This window comes from Neophocaena asiaeorientalis, unplaced genomic scaffold (assembly GCF_003031525.2).
Source record: "Neophocaena asiaeorientalis asiaeorientalis breed wild unplaced genomic scaffold, Neophocaena_asiaeorientalis_V1.1 scaffold135, whole genome shotgun sequence".
Taxonomy (NCBI): Eukaryota; Metazoa; Chordata; class Mammalia; order Artiodactyla; family Phocoenidae; genus Neophocaena; species Neophocaena asiaeorientalis.
The window spans coordinates 918,243-932,469 of record NW_020175190.1 but is presented as its reverse complement, the minus strand read 5'-3'; positions in this window follow the sequence as shown (position 1 = coordinate 932,469).

Sequence of the window (14,227 nt, the reverse complement as noted above, 5' to 3'; positions counted from 1 at the left end):
TGATGACCACTCCATTCCTCTAGTACTTCAGGCCAAAAATCTGGGAGTCACCCTTCATTTCCCTGTTTCTCTCACATTCCATCCAATCCATCAAGGCACTCTCTTGGGTCTCTTTTCAGAATATATCCAGATATGATCACTTCTCATCAGTTCTGCTGCTCTCTGGTCCCAGTCATCATCATTTCCTCTCTGGATTACTTGAAGAAACTAGTCACCGTTGTCCCTGTTTCCTCCTTGATCCCGTATTGCTTCCACACAGCGGTCAGAGTATGTAAAACTTAGCTCAGATGATGGCACTTCTCAGCTTCAAACCCTGCAGTAGCTCCCATCACAGTCAGTGAAAGTCAGAGTCTGCAGTGGTCTGTGTGGTCCCACACAATCTGCTTCCCTGCTCACAAACTCCCACCCTACTCCCAGTTAAGTCTTTGATGTCATTCACAGCCGTTTCTCCCCATCTCACTCGCTCTACTCCAGCATGCTGGCCTTGCAGTTGCTTGAACATGCCAGACAGGCACAGTGCTCTGTCTTAGGGTCTTGGCACTGCTGGTCCCGGCACTGTCGACTCCTCTTATCCCTTTCATGTCTTTGCTCAAATGTCACCTTCTAAGTGCAACCAGTCCCCTCCACCTGAACTCTAAACTCCCTGTATCCTGCTCTCTTTTTTCATCAAATATGTATTATCTTCTAACATATGATAAAATTTACTTATTGTTTATTATGTATTTTTTCTCTGCCCCTACTAGAATGTAAGCTCCACAAGGGCAGAGATTTTTATTTTTGGTCACTGACATATTCTGTATGCCTAGGACAGTGCCAGCTTATAGTAAATATTTATGGTTGAATTACCCTATTACTACAGGGTGCATTTTATACAGGCCCCTAAGCAGCCCATCAATTACCTGTTGACCCCTGTGATTCTGGTACACTAGAAAAGAGATAATAACCCTCAAATAAGTTAGGATAATAATAACAGCTAAGTGCTCACTGTGGGCCAGACACTGTTCTAAGGGCATCACATGTAGCAGATTATTTAATTCTCTTAATAATCCTATGGGGTGGGTGCTATCATTGTCCTCATCACAGAGGAGGAAGCTGAGGCACAGAGAGGTTAAGGGTAACGTCCAGTGTCACACAGCCTCTGAAAGGCAGAACTAGCATTTAAACACAAACAATCTAGAGCCAGAGTCTGTGGTCTTTGTGACTACTTTCTGTACACCTCTCAGATGCACATGTATTCAGGGAATAAAGCCCCTGCATGATTCTAGATGCTGGATGTAGCATGAACAATATTTGCTGAAGGAAATGACATCCTCTTGGCATCATCCCCCAAATATTAAAAAATTAATCAGAATTTTTTCATTCATGGAATTTTAAAAGATCAAGTTACTAAAGATTTATTTCAATATTCTAACACTTCCTTGCTTTTTTCTCAGTAGAGGACAAAACTATTTTTCCCCACACTTCTCTATTGTTCATTTATTTCATCCAGTAAATAATTTTCCCAAATCAAATTCTTGCTTCTGGGCTTCCCTGGTGGCGCAGTGGTTGAGAGTCCGCCTGCCGATGCAGGGGACACAGGTTCGTGCCCCGGTCTGGGAAGATCCCACATGCCGCGGAGCGGCTGAGCCCGTGAGCCGTGGCCGCTGAGCCTGCGCGTCCAGAACCTGTGCTCCGCAATGGGAGAGGCCACAACAGTGATAGGCCCATGTACCGCAAAAAAAAAAAAAAAAAAAAATTCTTGCTTTTGTTTAATACTTTTTGCATTAATGGGAAAATGATTTTTTGGGGGGGGGAAATGATTTTTAAGGGAAAGCTGATATTTGTGTTAATAGTAATAGTAAATTGAATATATATGCTGTAATATAATTGAACACATATGACTTAGAACCACTTTTTGACTATGAGAAAAAAGTGGTACAATGTACCCAGCAAAACTTATTTCCACAAAATGGAAACTGGTCTTTCCAGTACTGTTTGGATATTTTTATAGCTACACTAGTGGGAGGATTTATATAGTTCTTTCCTTCTGTGTTCATCTGCCGTGATGATTAAAAATTTAAATAAGTTTGCCAGTAGCCCCGTTTGGCAGCTGTCGTACCTATTAAATAGAGTGCATCTTTAGAGCATTCCATTCACTGCTAAGTGGAAAGAATTTTAAAGAAAACTAACCTAACTTCCTGGGGAGGAAGAGATTACACACGATTCAAGTGAAAGTTAAGATACATTGTAAATAGGTATTATTGTAATAGGTAAGAATTTCAATTCTAGTTATAACTTCCTAAATACATTTATAGTGTGATTCGAACTCCTTTACCTGTGGCGAATCCAGCTATGATAGCAGTTGATGTACCTATCTTTCTGCCTCTCCAAACTCTGGATTCACCATGAGCTGCTTGAGAGTGAAAAACTCCATTACCTCAACACTTGGTCCATGTGAAATATCTAGATACCATAGAGCTAGGCTATTGCTGGATGGTTTTGATGGCATGTAAATAAGTTTTTATGGCCTCTTTGTAATCTATTTTCATATTTCTCAGAGGAATAAAAAATGCTGTTCCTTCTTGAGAGAGGACCTATAAATGTACTGATATTTAGGAATTATCAAAATAGTGCTCTGATATTAAAGCTCCTCAGATATATAAGTAATGTACAATTAATACTAAGAAAAATTATATCATCATATATAGCTAGTGTTTTATCACTAACATTTATGGTATGATATAAGGAAAATATTCCTAAAATTGGAGTTGGGCAGGCTAGATAAGAATCACCCATGGGCTTCCCTGGTGGCGCAGTGGTTGAGGGTCCTCCTGCCTATGCGGGGGGCACAGGTTCGTGCCCCAGTCTGGGAGGATCCCACATGCCGTGGAGCGGCTGGGCCCATGCGCCATGGCCGCTGAGCCTGCGCGTCCGGAGCCTGTGCTCCGCAACAGGAGAGGCCACAACAGTGAGAGGCCCGCGTACCGCAAAAAAATAAAAATAAAAAAGAATCACCCAGAGAGTTTTTTAAAAATGCAGAGTCCTGGGGCCCACTCTCAAATATTCTGATTCCATAGGCTAGGGTGCAGCCTAGGAGTCTGGATTTCGAAAAGCATGTCCAACTAATTCTAATGTATAACCACGAATAAGAGCCAGTGTTCAAAGACACTCATATAGTCCCATTATAGACCTCCAGTCCCTAGCCACCACTAAGGTGGTAAGCAACTTGAGGAGAAGGATCATCTTACCTATCATTACAACCCCTTCAGTACCCAGCACACCAAGATTTGTTGAGTTTATTTGAGTTGAATTGCTTTGACATGGGAAATTGTGCCTGGAAGTGAACACGTAGTCACTGGAAAGCTTTATCCCCTCTGCAAGTTAATTGGCCTTTGGCACAAAGTGTCCTATTAGGTAGATGAGTCAGTTATTCCCCAGCCTAATCACCCCTTCAGGAAAGAGCCTGTATTTGAGAGTCAGACAGACATGTGAATAAGCATTGATTCTGCCCTTAACGACAAGTATACCATACATTTAACCTCTATCATCCTGTGTTCTAATCTGTTAAATGGGTATAATACTAACCATACCATAGAACAGTTGTAAGGATTAGGTGAGAAAATGTATGTTAGGTGCTTGCTACACCGAACGTGCTAAATAAATGTAAATTGCCTATATTATATCTCCATTTTCTTTTGTGCGGAGCTGAAAATCATGGTTCTATGATGAGAATAGTGAGAGAACAGATTCTGAACCAGGGGTACCCTACCAAATCAAAAGCTAACCTGCCTCTGCATTACTATAGGAATTGTAATCAAGATGATATAGTAACATGACTATTATAGCTATGCTGTGTGTTAGCCCTCATTTTCAGTAATAGCTATACACAGAATTTAACTGTATTCATTTCCTAGGGCTGCTGTAACAAATTACCCCAAACTCCGTGTCTTGAAACAACAGAAATTTATTCTTCCACAGTTCTGGAGGCCAGGAGTCTGAATTTAAGGTGGTAGTAGAGCCACCCACCCTCTGCAAACTCTAGGGAAGGATCCTTCCTTGCCTTTTCCAGCCTCTGGTGGTTCCTGGTGCTCCTTGGCTTGTGGCGGCATCACTCCAGTCTCTGCTTCCATCTCCACATGGCCTTTTTCCTCTATGTCCTTTGCTTTGCTAGTAAGAATACCAGTCATGATTTCATCCTGAGGTTCTTAACTAATTATATCTGCAATTATAATTCTGAGGTTCATTGTGGACATAAACTTTGGAGGGGCACCATACAACCCACTACACTAAACATCTATGCTATAGATTGCTAAATATTCCCCAGATCTGTTCTTCCTTTCTTAGTAACATAAACCTTAATTTCTAGTTAGATACAGAGATGTCCAGAATAAAGACTCCATTCGTAATGTCACAGCTAAAAGTATGATCATGTGACTAAGTTCCGTCCAATAAGATGTAATTAGAAGTGCAGTGTGAACCCTTAAAGGGAAGGAACTTACTTGTCTTCCCCCTTTCTCCTCCTTGCTTCTTTGAATGTAGACACGATGAATTGAGCAGCCACTTTGGACTATAACGTAATGACACGTGTTGAGGGTAAGAGCCTGGGTCCCTGACGACTTCCTAAAGCTGCTCTACCCTGGACTGTCTCCTATTGGACTTCTGTGTAACAGAGAAAAATACTTATATCTTGCATAAGTCAATGTTAGTTGGGATTCTTCTGCTACAGATAGCTGGACCTAATCCTAGCAAGTACACCATCTGTCTTCTCTTGTTTGATAGATTTGAGATAAACTCAGACTAAAAAATCAGAATTATATTGAGTATTTTCATAAAAATTTGGATGGTTCCAAAGGGATTCAGCCCTTTGTCTCAGGGTCTTATTGTCATTATAACTATATTAACTTAGTGAATAATTTAGTGAAACATTATGTTATACTTATTGGTTTTGTTTCCTTCCTAACCTCCTTCTTATGAGACAAACCAAATAAGATGAATTTCCTGCTGTGCCTCTAGCACTTGGCTGGGCCGGGTATTGCCAAAATCTAGGTGTATCATTTACAGTGTAGTCTCCTCAGGGTACCACTGCAGTGTGAATAGTGCCCCCTGGGGGTGTGCAATGTGGTGGCTCTACCGCTAGGCTTCATATGCTATGGAGAAATAAACGTAGAAGATGCCTCCCCTCATTTGAGGAGCAACAATGATCTCATAAGCTTAACAGTGTTTAGTTTTTAAGCTGTATGTCAGTGTCATATTCCTGGAAATAATTGCTCAGGGCTCAGTCACAGACAACAGGATTCACTCAACACAGTTTAAGGAAAAAGAGATGACTTACTGGATCCACAGGATGGCCTGGGATGTCCTGCAGTAACCAACAGCCCCCAAACCTCATTTTTATAAAACAACCAAGGTTTATTTCTCACTCATGGTACGTGAACATCATGGATTGACTAGGGATTCCATTCTGTGGCATCATCATTCCAAGCTATTGGAGCAATCACTTTCTAGAACCCAGTCATTGGAAGGACATGGAGGAGGGGCTCTAGTTTGAGCTTCCACAAATGACTCTCAGAACAAGACTGCAGAACCTACAAATTAAGGGTGCTGCTGCCTCTGACATGACTGGGAAGCTGCAGCCATGGCAGCTAACCCTAGGACCACACTGCCTTAGCCACCCTGTTTCTGAAACACTCTGCTAGGCTTTTAAAATGCATCATTAACTTCCAAATACCCTCACAGTTAAGGACCAGATACTAGAACCTCAGCTACCACTGCTGCAGGAAAGTCAAAAGCCTCTGGAGAGAACTGACAGATGCATGCTTTCCATCTCACAGTGGTCACTTCCATCTTCCAGTTTTTTGTTTTTTTTTTTAATATTTATTTACCTTATTTATTATTTATTTTTGGGTGCATAGGGTCTTCGTTGCTGTGCGTGGGCTTTCTCTAGTTGCGTTGAGTGGGGCCTACTCTTCATTGTGGTGCGTGGGCTTCTCACCGCGGTGGCTTCTCTTGTTGCGGAGCACGGGCTCTAGGCACGTGGGCTTCCGTAGTTGTGGCACCCGGGCTCAGTAGCTGTGGCTCGCGGGCTCTAGAGCGCAGGCTCAGTAGTTGTGGCGCACGGGCTTTGTTGCTCCGTGGCATGTGGGATCTCCCCAGACCAGGGCTCGAACCCATGTCCCCTGCATTGGCAGGCGGATTCTTAACCACTGCGCCACCAGGGAAGCCCCATCTTCCAGTTTTTACTTTGCTGTATCTACTTGGTGGAAGTGAGGTCATATATGGAAAATGAGCTCTAAGGAAGTCTAAAACCTGTAGCTTTGAGCTTTCCAGCCTCGATTGCTCAGTAAAGCACTTGACAAGGGGCTTGGAATGGAGTTGAGTGAGACATTCTCTATTATCTGCTGCACATACAATACTACTTTGTTCTTTCATACATTCCTCCTACTGTTTCTAGACACAGTATTAGATGGTGGCGGTGGAGGGAAGTTGGGGAGCATGTCAGGGACTGAGATGAAAACAATGGCCTGGTTTTTAATTATGATCTATGAACATCTTGAGATCAAACTTAGCAATCCACACAACTAAATTTGGAAACAAGTTTGAAATGGAGTTGTGGGAACACATCTTTTTTACACATACCGCAGGAAGTTGCTTTAAAAAAACATCCCAAGTTAAATTATTGAAAATGTGTAGAAATCAAAAGGTTCCCACAAGCACCATTAGCATTCATCGGAGACAGTGTTCCAATTCTTCTTTTTGTTCTCCACGACCACCACCAATACAGTGAAAGGCATCCCACTCCCTACCAGCATCTTTTCAGGGAATTAAACACCTATTATGTGCCTTATTTTCTTTCAGAAATGAAAATTTACTGATTGAAAACCTTTTCATCAAACATTTAATCTCTGATTCTCAATGAATTCCTTTTTTATTCGCACTTAAACATGATCAAGTCTCTCATTTAAAGAAAAATAATCCTTCCTCTTAACCCCATGTTTCCCTCGAGCACCACCTTCCACCTCTCTGCCCTTCACAGCCACAATTCTGATGTGTGCTTGCTGTGGTGGCTGTCCTCACCTCCCTCTCACTCTCAGCACTGTTCCATGACTCCTTCCCCACCCTTCTGCTCAAACCATCCTTGGAGAGCTCATCACACTTTCCCCAAAATCCAATGGACAATTTTATGCCCTTATTTTTCTTGGTCTCTCAACAGATTGAAAAACAGTTGAACACTTCCTTCTTCTTTTTTATTTAATTTTATTTTATATTGGATTCTAATTGATTTACAATGTTGTGTTAGTTTCAGGTACACAGCAAAGTGATCCAGTTATACATATACACATATCCATTCTTTTTCAGATTCTTTTCCTGTATGGGTTATTACAGAATACTGAGTAGAGTTCCCTGTCCTATACAGTAGGTCCTTGTTGATTATCTATTTTACATATAGTGGTATATATCTGTTAATCCCAAACTCCTAATTCATCCCTCCCCCGCACCTTTCCCCTTTGGTAACCATAAGTTTGTTTTCGAAGTGTGTGAGTCTGTTTCTGTTTTGTGAATAAGTTCATTTGTATCATTTCTTTTACATTCCACAATACTTCTTTCTTTTTGAAATACTCCTTGGCTCTTAAGACCATATATTCCCCTGGTTTTCTTCCTACCTCTTTCATAGTTTGTCCCCAGTACACTTACAGATGGAATAAAATGCTAAATGGGACTTGCCCTGGTGTCTCAAATTCAAGCTGAAACCCAAGGCTAGAAACAAGCAACATGTACCTCCAAATTCAGAACAGAAGTATTGATATTATAACTTGCTAAGAGTGGACAGATCTTATCCTGTGCTCAGCTCAACTAGAGAATCGCTAGAGGAAGAGGATTTTTTGGAAGAGAGTGGCTGGCCAAATTGGGAATGCAGCAGTACTTTTTCTCTCCTTGCATAGAGGGGTAAGGGGCAGGCTACCTCATCTCAAGCCAAATGAGAGAGGCAGTAAGTGAACACTCGGAGAAATTTAGGCTGAGTGCTTTCCACAAATGAACACTGGCCTCTTACTCCCAGCTGAAACGCAAAAACTTCTTGTTTTACTTCTAGGATCATACTAGAGCCAAGCCCAGTTTTATGGAGAGCCTGACATGGGCTTCAAAGAGTTTAAAAGTCTATGTGATAAAGACAGAAACTGCCTGGAAAGGCTCTGTCAGCATAGGGGGCAGGGAGGATGGAGAGAGATAGTGGGGGCAGCCCATGTTACCAGGGTTTGGAATATTTCCTCCAGGCCAACTGGACCATGTGGGGATGTGTCAGTCATTAGGGCTGTTCGAAAATTTTCCAATTCTTCTCTTTATCAGGGCATGTAGATGATACTTCCTCACTCTCCTTCAAGTTAGAGTTGGATAGATACCTAGCTTTAGCCCATGAAATGTGGTCAGAAGATATGTGTCACTTCTGGGTAGAAGCTTGAAGAGTCAGCACAGGGTTTGCCATGTTTTTTTCCACCTGACGTGGTGATCACAGAAGCGTGAGTCAAGAGGGAGACTCTATCAGCCTGGGTTCCTGCATGACTACAATAAATAGAGCCCCCTGCTAACCCACAATGGACACCTAGATGAGTGAGAGTAAATTTCTACTGACTGAGGGGCTGTTGTAGCATAACCTGGCCTATCTTGACTAATACAGGAAAGTGGCACAAACTTGCAAGAATCCAACTCAGGAAGGGGGCTGTGTGGGACTTGGTTACCCAGCAGAAAAAAAGATGGCGGTTGAGGGGAATTGTGAGAGTTCATTTGGATAATGGATTTTCGGAGTTAAGGAAGAACACACTGTAGATATTCCCAGGTGTTTGGGGGAAGATGAGGGATAAGTGTCTGTAGAGAGCTTACAAAGTCCCCACGGGAGGAAGACCATTTTAACATCTGTCATGGGAAAGGGCAGTTGACAGACAACTACAAAAAAATACTTTTGTTATGTTTTCTTTTATCCCACCTTCCTACATTAACCTGGGAGGAGCTAAGAGCCGGAGAGGGGATGGGGGAAGTATGGTGCAAAAAGAGTGAAAGAACAGACCGCACGCTTTCTCTACTCCATGACTAGGAAACTGTGTCAGGCTGGAGCTAGAGGAAGAAAGGTTGGACTGTATGAAGCTTTTATCTTTTGGGGGGGGGACAGGGAGGGCTAATTGAAGTGTAATTGATTTACAATGCTGTGTTAGGTTCAGGTGTACAGCAAAGCGCTTCAGAGAGATATATATTATTTTTTTCAGATTATTTTCCATTATAAGTTATTACAAGGTACTAAATATAGTTCCCTGTGCTATATAGTAGGTGTTTGTTGGTTATCTATTTTATATATAGTAGTGTGTATACATTAATCCCAAATTCCTAATTGGATGGAAGCATTTTTTTTTCTGGCCGTGCCTTGCAGCTTGCGAGATATTAGTTCCCTGACCAGGGATCAAACCTGGGCCATGGCAGTGAAATCACCAAGTCCTGACCACTGGACCACCAGGCAGTTTCTCTGGATGGAAGCTTTTAGATGGGAGTTTTAATTTAAATTGGTCTGGACATTTTAGTATATGAAAATAGGACTATTTGAGTACAGAGAAGTTGAAAAAAAATGGAATATGCTCAAGATATTGTCCAGGGTGAAATGGTTTGAAGACACTGATGAAAGAAGAATGAAGCTATTTTCTGAGTATATCCTACCAAGTTCAACCAATTCAATAAACAAGTTCTGATTCCTCAAAAAAAATCTTAAATGTGGATAATCTTCAGGGTTTTATCTTAGGCCCTCTTCTCACACACTACTTTCATATATTTACATGGCTGAAAATTTACATGGCTGTGCTTTTTCCCAAACCTGTTTTTCAGGCCACTCTCCTGAGCTACAGAATTGATATACACAATTTCTTCCTGGGCACTGGCACTCGAATAGATCTTGGGAATGCATACCAACTGGACTCATTAACATCTACCTTGTGCCCTCTTAAACCACTTCTCCTCAGCGATCCCTTTCTGATTTCAGTGCCCAAGGTGGAGCTCTTAACTTTTGCCCCTGCAAATCACCTAACATCCAATCAATCACCAAGTCCTTTCTGCTCTGCCTCCTAAATATATCTCAAATCTGTTCACTTCTCTCCATCGGCCCTGTAACTACATTGGTCTGAATCATCTTCCATCTCTCATAGGAAGAACTGCAGTGGTCTCCATCTGGACTCTCTGCTTCTAGTCTCACTGAATTCCAATCTATTATTTTCACTGCACCTACAAGTGATCCTTGTAAAATGAATTATTTGTCCAGCAAATACGTATCGCACGCCTCTTGTGCACCAGGACCTTTTCTAAGTTCTGGGGAGAGAAGCAGAGCACAAAACAGACAGAGTCCTTGTCCTCGTGGAGTTTACACTCTAATGGGAAGAAGGTAGTATTAAACACAATTACCTATAACAGTCTTCAACAAAGGATTTTGAAAGCGGTAATTATATAGTCAAGGACACTTGGAACTTTTCTGCGTGTTACGTGTGTGTTATATTAAGAGAAATACAACATATTAATTTAGTGGGTTGAGGAGAATTTGTTGGGCCAATAAGAAAAGATACAAGATAAATAGACTATAAATTGTTTATGTTTTTGCAATCACATAATTGAGATAAACTCAGAGTAGGAATTTGACAGCACGGAGCAGGAGGTCCTGCTCAGGCCCAGCTGCACAGGGACAATTCCCAGTCGCCTCTGTCACAGGCCTTGTATCCCCCTCACCCCTCCCATATTAATTAATGATAGCTTACTGAGAAGAACGACATGCAAGTGACATAAACTATAATTAGGGTGGAGTTATCTCCAGAATTTCTAGGCATTGAAGACCTGTTATATCTCCCACAGATTTGATCGTATCTAGTGTAAACAGACAAGGTCTTTTTAAATCTACTGTTCTGCCTGGTAGCATCACTTCCTAGAAGGAACTTTGGATTAGAAGACAGAAAAGCTTACTATCCTGATAGCTTTTTTTTTTTTTTTTTTCTCAAAACAGCAGGTATTTATTAACATTCATTTCCCCATTAGTTTTTCTTTTTTTCTCATCTTCCACCCTACTTTTTTTTTTGTATATATCCCCATATCCCCTCCCTCTTGAGCCTCCCTCCTACCCTCCCTATCCTGCCCCTCTAGGTGGTCACAAAGCACCAAGCTGATATCCCTGTGCTATGCGGCTGCTTTCCACCAGCTATCTATTTTACATTTAGTAGTGTTTATATGTCAGTGTTACTCTCTCCATTCCAGGCTCCCTTTCCCCGCCATGTCCTCAAGTCCATTCTCAGCATCTGTATCTTTATTCCTGCCTTAAATAGGTTCATCGGTACCATATTTCTAGATTCCATATGTATGTGTTAGCATATAGTATTTGTTTTTCTCTTTCTGACTTACTTCACTCTGTACAACAGACTCTAGGTCCATCCACCTCACTACAAATAACTCAATTTCGTTCCTTTTTATGGCTGAATAATATTCCATTGTATATATGTACCACATCTTCTTTATCCATTCGTCTGTTGATGGACATTTAGGTTGTTTTCATGCCCTGGCTATTGTAAATAGTTCTGCAATGAACATTGTGGTACATGTATCTTTTTGAATTACGGTTTTCTCAGGGTATATGCCCAGTAGTGGGATTGCTGGGTCATATGGTAATTCTGTTTTTAGTTTTTTAAGGAATCTCCATACTGTTCTCCATAGTGGCTGTACCAATCTACATTCCCACCGACAGTGCAGCAGGGTTCCCTTTTCTCCACACCCTCTCCAGCATCTATTGTTTCTAGATTTTTTGATGATGGCCATTCTGACTGGTGTGAGATGATATCTCATTGTAGTTTTGATTTGCATTTCTCTAATGATTAGTGATGTTGAGCATGTTTTCATGTGCTTCTTGGCCATGTGTATGTCTTCTTTGGAGAAATGTCTATTTAGGTTTTCTGCCCATTTTTGGATTGGGTTGTTTGTTTATTTTGATATTGAGCTGCATGAGTTGCTTGTATGTTTTGGAGATTAATCCTTTGTCAGTTGCTTCAATTGCAAATATTTTCTCCCATTCTGAGGGTTGTCTTTTGGTCTTATTTATGGTTTCCTTTGCTGTGCAAAAGCTTTTAAGTTTCATTAGGTCCCATTTGTTTATTTTTGGTTTTATTTCCATTTCTCTAGGAGGTGGGTCAAAAAGGATCTTGCTAAAAAAAAAAAAAGGATCTTGCTGTGGTTTATGTCACAGTGTTCTGCCTATGTTTTCCTCTAAAAGTTTCATAGTGTCTGGTCTTACATTTAGGTCTTTAATCCATTTTGAGTTTATTTTTGTGTATGGTGTTAGTAAGCTTGGGTTGCAAATTGATATCTTGATGCCTCATTGCCTTCACAGCTGGCGCCAACCCAGGAAGTGTCAAGCTTCCCCAAGGGGAGTAAGGAAGATCTCATAATAGACTAGGTTTGCTACAGCAACCAATAACCTCCAAATTTTAGTGGCTCAACGCATACAATAACAAATACATGTATTTGTTATTCACACTAAGCCTGTTGTAAAGCAGACAAAGACATGCTCTGTTTTACAAAGTCAATCAAGGCCCCAGGTGGTGGACGTTCTACCATCTAGAATGTTGTTGGCCCCCTTGTTCACCCTTCATTAGCTTCTACTAGCTATACAGCCTAGATTATTTAAAGGGGATCCAGGAAGCAAAGCCTTTCATATACTCAGGTAGGAAAGCAGTAGTGGATTTTGGTAAGCATCAGGGAGTCTTCTACCTAAGCCCACAGTCACTTTGTTCAGAAAGCCTTTTCTTACCAACATTCACCAGTTCCCAGGTAAGATGTTGCTTTGCTATGTTTCCATAGTACTTTTACATCCTCTGACATTATCAGCAGTAGTCCCCCCTTATCCACAGTTTCACTTTCCACAGTTTCAGTCACCCATGGTCTGAAAATATTAAATGGAAGATTCCAGAAATAAATAATCCATAAATTTTCAATTGTGTGCCATTCTGCATAGTGTGGATGAGATCTCCAGCCGTCCTGCTCCATCACATCTAGGACGTGCATCATCCCTTTGTCTAGCAGATGCTGCCTGTTAATCCTTCAGTGGCCATCTCAGGTATCAGATCAACTGTTTGTGGGACCTCAGCGATTATGTTCAAGTAACACTTATTTTACTTCATCTTGGCCCCAAAGCACAAGGGTAGTACAGCCGGCTGTTTGGATGTACTAAAGAGTAGCCATAAGGTTCTTCCATTAAGCGGAAAGGTGAAAGTTCTCCACTTAATGAGGAAAGAAAAAGTGTACGCTGAGGTTGCTAAGATCTATGACAGGAGCAAATCTTCTCTCCATGAAATTGTGAAGTAGAAAAAAAAATTCATGCTAGTTTTGCTGTTGTACCTCACACAGCAAAAGTTGCAGCCACAGTGCCTGATGAGAGCTTAGTTAAGATGGAAAAGGCATTACATTTGTACAATAAGATGTTTTGAGAGAGAGAGAAAGACCACATTCACATAACTTTTGCTACAGTGTATTGTTAAAATTGTTCTATTTTATTATTAGTTGTCATTAATCTCTTCCTGTGCCTAACTTAGAAATTAAGCTTTATCATAGGTATGTATTTATAGGAAAAAAACAGTATATAAAAGGTTTGGTTCTATCCACAGTTTCAACATCCACTGGGGGGTCTTGGAATGTAACCCCCACGGATAAGGGGGGCAACTGAACATATTATTTTACTTCTTGTTTAATTGTCATCTTAAAATAAAATAAAATAAAATAAATTGTCTTCTTGCCTTCTTAGATCTTGTCCTCACCTACCCCCCTCCTAAAACACACTTGCCCTTCTACTTCACCTGGCTAACTCATATTTATTCGGTAGGTCTTAGTGAAAACTACTTTCATTGGTCACAGGAAAAAGGTATAATGTGAACCATAGTTCACATTAACCATAGTTTTTCACCTTACAAAATTTTTAAGTAAGGGAATTAGGGCTCCTCAGAAGGTATCTGACACCAGATCTCAGAGGAGGAAAGAGCAAAGAAGAGTCAAATACATCTTGTTGACAAAAACTGAAGATTTTTTTGGTTAATACCTAAATAAATGTTAACAATAGTACAGACAGGAGAGATTAGTCACTGGGCAAAGGTGATAAATTTGGCATAAAAAATGACCACAGTAATTGGAAGGTATTGAGTCTGTCAAAGGAGACATGAGTCCATGGTAATTTTCAAAAGGTAGAAGTGATTTT